This window comes from Acanthochromis polyacanthus, chromosome 7, assembly GCF_021347895.1.
Source record: "Acanthochromis polyacanthus isolate Apoly-LR-REF ecotype Palm Island chromosome 7, KAUST_Apoly_ChrSc, whole genome shotgun sequence".
NCBI classification, from domain to species: Eukaryota; Metazoa; Chordata; class Actinopteri; family Pomacentridae; genus Acanthochromis; species Acanthochromis polyacanthus.
Window position 1 is genome coordinate 445,323 of NC_067119.1, and position 5,449 is coordinate 450,771.

A 5,449-nucleotide genomic window follows, 5' to 3' on the forward strand; every position below is an offset into this window, starting at 1 on the left:
GCTGGAGGAGGCTAACGAGGAGATTAACACGCACACACACACACACACACACACACACACACACACACACACTTAACTCTCATTAAACATTAAAAATCTTCAGATTCTCTTCTTTGTTTCTTTTTTTCCTTCAGCTTTGATCTCCTGTTCCACTGATCCTGGTGTGCTTCAAGAACATCAGATTTATTAAGATTTGTGTTGAATTATCATCAGTTTCTGTTCAGGAACCTTCAGTAAAATGAAACACAAATCAAAATGAAGCAGCTTGTAGCTCTAAAACACAAACATCTAGACCTCAATGAACATCTAGACCTCTATGAACCAACCCGGTCTCACGGGGATTCGTGAAACTGTCACCTAAGTTTTAGTTTCGGTTTCGTGCACACCAACACGATTTCGTCATGTTTTTCGTGCCGCTCACCACGAAATGTTTTTCGCTGTGGTAATCACATCTGAAAGTGGTTTATACCGGCGGATTCATGACGATCTAAGCTGTCCATCGGCGTATACTGCTTGTGTGATCGCGTTTGCGGCCGACGGCCGCCGGATATTCTTGAAATTCCTATGCAAATTGGTAAGTGTACCACCGGCTTATGGTTAGGTTATGGTTAGGTTATGGTTAGGGTTATGGTTAGGGACGATGTCATGCAAAATATAGCGTTGGATTCGCCACGGTTTTACATTAAAAATATAATATACACATTCTTTTGAAATACGTTCTGAGTGGCACGAAAAGTCCGCCGTTTAAAATACATTGGTGCGCATTTCGTGGTGAGCGGCACGAAAAACATGACGAAATCGTGTTGGTGCACACGAAACCGAAACTAAAACTTACGTGACAGTTTCACGAATCCCCGTGAGATCGGGCTCATGAACACCTAGACCTCTATGAACACCTAGACCTCAATAAACATCTAGACCTCTATGAACATCTAGACCTCTATGAACATCTAGACCTCTATGAACACCTAGACCTCTATGAACACCTAGACCTCAATGAACACCTAGACCTCTGAACACCTAGACCTCTGAACACCTAGACCTCTATGAACACCTAGACCTCTATGAACACCTAGACCTCTGAACACCTAGACCTCTATGAACACCTAGACCTCTATGAACACCTAGACCTCAATAAACATCTAGACCTCTATGAACATCTAGACCTCTATGAACACCTAGACCTCTATGAACACCTAGACCTCAATGAACACCTAGACCTCTGAACACCTAGACCTCTGAACACCTAGACCTCTATGAACACCTAGACCTCTATGAACACCTAGACCTCTGAACACCTAGACCTCTATGAACACCTAGACCTCTATGAACATCTAGACCTCTATGAACATCTAGACCTCTATGAACACCTTGACCTCTATGAACATCTAGACCTCAATGAACACCTAGACCTCTATGAACACCTAGACCTCTATGAACACCTAGACCTCTATGAACATCTAGACCTCTATGAACACCTAGACCTCTATGAACACCTAGACCTCTGAACACCTAGACCTCTATGAACACCTAGACCTCTGTGAACATCTAGACCTCTATGAACATCTAGACCTCTATGAACATCTAGACCTCTATGAACACCTAGACCTCTGTGAACACCTAGACCTCTATGAACATCTAGACCTCTATGAACACCTAGACCTCTATGAACATCTAGACCTCTATGAACATCTAGACCTCTATGAACACCTAGACCTCTATGAACACCTAGACCTCTATGAACATCTAGACCTCTATGAACACCTAGACCTCTATGAACACCTAGACCTCTATGAACACCTAGACCTCTGAACACCTAGACCTCTATGAACACCTAGACCTCTATGAACATCTAGACCTCTATGAACACCTAGACCTCTATGAACACCTAGACCTCTATGAACACCTAGACCTCTATGAACACCTAGACCTCTATGAACACCTAGACCTCTATGAACATCTAGACCTCTATGAACACCTAGACCTCTATGAACACCTAGACCTCAATGAACACCTAGACCTCTGAACACCTAGACCTCTGAACACCTAGACCTCTATGAACACCTAGACCTCTATGAACACCTAGACCTCTGAACACCTAGACCTCTATGAACACCTAGACCTCTATGAACATCTAGACCTCTATGAACATCTAGACCTCTATGAACACCTTGACCTCTATGAACATCTAGACCTCAATGAACACCTAGACCTCTATGAACACCTAGACCTCTATGAACACCTAGACCTCTATGAACATCTAGACCTCTATGAACACCTAGACCTCTATGAACACCTAGACCTCTGAACACCTAGACCTCTATGAACACCTAGACCTCTGTGAACATCTAGACCTCTATGAACATCTAGACCTCTATGAACATCTAGACCTCTATGAACACCTAGACCTCTGTGAACACCTAGACCTCTATGAACATCTAGACCTCTATGAACACCTAGACCTCTATGAACATCTAGACCTCTATGAACATCTAGACCTCTATGAACACCTAGACCTCTATGAACACCTAGACCTCTATGAACATCTAGACCTCTATGAACACCTAGACCTCTATGAACATCTAGACCTCTATGAACACCTAGACCTCTATGAACACCTAGACCTCAATGAACATCTAGACCTCTATGAACACCTAGACCTCTATGAACACCTAGACCTCTATGAACACCTAGACCTCTATGAACTCCAGGTTCTGGTTCCTACCAATGAGTCCACATCAACATTTAGTCTAAACATCTAAAAACTGGAACCTTGTCTGGTCAAACTGTAACTCATCAGATTCTACTGATGTTGGAGCCTCAATTGTTGGAGAAATGTGGACCAAAGACTGGATTTTAGCAGAAACATGGATCCATCCATAAATAAACACTGACAGGAACTTCATGGAGACACTAGACCAGCCTGGATTGGAGATTTGTTCTTGATTACATTTTCAGAAATGAAACCGTGTCCTCTGCTGGATCCATTCAGTCACTGATCTGATGAAACTCTTCTGTCTGTTCTCACCACATTTCATGTCTGTTACTTTGATTTCTGGAGAACCTGAACCTTTCAAAGCTTCACAGGTTTATCTTTAAGGTGAAAAAGTTCTCAGATCTTAAAACAGAATATTTTACAGAACTTAGCTTTGGTTCCAAACAAGAAATAAACAAAGAGTGAACAGAATCTGAGATGGAGCAAAAACACTCATTCATTCCTGTGGACACAACAGAACCTGGGTTCTGGTTCTAGTTCTGGTTCTGGTTCTTCAGGAGGAAACTTAGAACAAACTGATTAGCAACATGAAACTAACCAAGAGGAGGAACCGAATAAAGATTCTTCATTGTAACATCAACGTTAATAATTGGTTGTTTGAAGGTTTGTTGGGTAAACTGAGACTTTTCAGGCTGGACTTTGTTTTAAAAACATTAAAAGCTGGAGTTGAGACTCACCTCCTGCTGCTCAGAGCCATCAGGAAACTAACCGTCTGAGCTTCAGGTTTCCTGGAGGAAAATTCAAACCAGCTGCAGATGTTTAACTTTGTCACGTTTCAGAAACACACAGCTACTTCTGCCTGTCCCGCCAAAATAGAAGCTCTCTGTATGATTAACGTCAGTCTTCCTCTGAGTCGGTCTGAACTCTCAGCTTCCTGTTCAACATTTGAAACTGACATGACTGAAAGCTCAGGAAGCTGCTGAACGGACCTGAAGGTGTTTCCAGGAATCTGTTTTAGATTCTCAGTGATAAAATCAACATAATCAATACATCCCGATCACTTCTGATCAATAACACAGCAGATGACTACAGCAGCTCCTGGAAGGCAAGAATGGAAATTATCTGAAAATATCCTGGTATTAAAGAAAATCAATATTCTGGCATCAAATATATCAGTATTTTACAAATATTTGGTGAAACCTTTTTAACTTAGAGTTTTTCTCAGTTGCTAAAACAGTAAACTCTATTGTCTGAACCAAATTCTCAGTTTCCTGAACCCACTTACTGAATCAGTCCCTCTTTTGGTTAAACCATAAACCCTTTCACCTGTTTAGACACGTGTTGTCAACACATTGTCATTGTGATGCACCTGTGTTGCATAATGGTGAGCACAGGTGGCAAAAGTCAAACACAGTTAAAGCTCAGGCGTCACCGGTTGAACACAACAACTCAAAATTGATCACACTTGTGTCTAATGATGTGAGGGTACATATAAGCCAGAGCACTGGTTTGTGAGGCACTACAATGGACAGAAATCTAAGAAGAGGAGCATGGATACGGCAGGCCAGGGTTTGTTCCCTGTTGTCTGGTCAGAGAAAATGTGTCCTGTGATGTAGATGAAGTCCTGTGGTCTGACCCAGTACAGAGAAATGATGCTGTGGCAGAGTAATGCACTGCTTTTCTTTGTGCTTCATTTGTATATTTTTGTGCTTTATTTTTACGTACCAGTGCTCCATGTAAATGCACAGGATTTCTGTTTTTTGCTAGTTCTTTTTTCTATGAACAAGTGTTACAAATGCCCAGGTATTTAGTTTTGCGGCATGCATTGAGCCTAAATAACCATTTATTTCTACCACTTCATGTCCTGAGCGTTGTGTTTTCCTTTTTTCTATGCAGTGTTTAGTGACTGCTCAGTAGAGTATTTAATTTAGATTGACTTGAGGCATGATCTGACAGCAGAGTTCAGTTTTGAGCACAGATTGAACTGTTTTGGGGCAAGAAGAGTCAGAGGTTTTGTGAATGCAGCTTGAAAATTGGGTTTTGTGATCACAGTTTAGAGAAAAGGAGAGCAGCTTTCCAGTAATGTGTTTTAGCAATCCAGAAAAACTGTAATGCGGTCCAATAAGTGACAGTGAGAGGAGTTCTGGTTCTGCTTGGAACATCCAGAGGAACATGGCAGAATAACAGAATAACAAATTACATTTATTATAAAATAGGTTTCATTATCTTTCATCTGACTCTCTCTCTCTCTCTCTCTCTCTCTCTCTCTCTATATATATATATATATATATATATATATATATATACGTGTCTGTGTGTGTGTGTGTGTGTGTGTGTACTAGTTTGTTCGGGTTCTCCAGTTTTGTCCCACAGTTCGAAGACATGTTGAGGTTAATTGGTGATTCTAATTTGTCTGTACCTTGACTGTTACCTGTCCAGCTGAACCTTCACCCTCAGTCAGCTGGGATAGGCTCCACCTCCCATGACCCTAAGAGCATGAAGCGGTGTGTAGATGATGGATGTATTTTAGTTTCAACAGTAGTTTAAAGTGTTTTTACAGGTTGTTTTCTATTTTCTCAGCTACAAACAGACAAATCCTTGTGCTTCTGTTTCGGAGCTTTTGTTTTGAAAGCCTGTATCCTTTGTAAGTGTTGTTGAGGTGAACTTCAGTGTGAGGTCACTTCCTGCTGCACTCAGTAGGTCCACATGTGTTTGTCATTAATGGTGAGGGGA

At 41.4% G+C, this 5,449-nt stretch overlaps 1 long non-coding RNA gene across 44 annotated transcripts; it reads right to left on the reverse strand.

Moving 5' to 3' along the window:
- Window positions 1-935: 935 nt before the first annotated feature.
- Window positions 936-3,187, reverse strand: LOC127534905 (uncharacterized). 44 transcript variants are annotated; one of them, XR_007943478.1, is made up of 5 exons: window positions 2,403-3,187; window positions 2,267-2,312; window positions 2,065-2,104; window positions 1,215-2,030; window positions 1,011-1,106 (listed from the first exon to the last, which is right to left on the reverse strand). It is a non-coding gene; the product is annotated as an uncharacterized LOC127534905 (long non-coding RNA). The 44 variants fall into 44 exon arrangements; XR_007943479.1 differs by having other exon boundaries at window positions 2,177-2,302; window positions 2,355-3,187; XR_007943485.1 differs by having other exon boundaries at window positions 936-1,028; window positions 1,221-1,298; window positions 1,603-2,098; window positions 2,279-3,187.
- Between the last annotated feature and the right edge of the window lie 2,262 nt (window positions 3,188-5,449).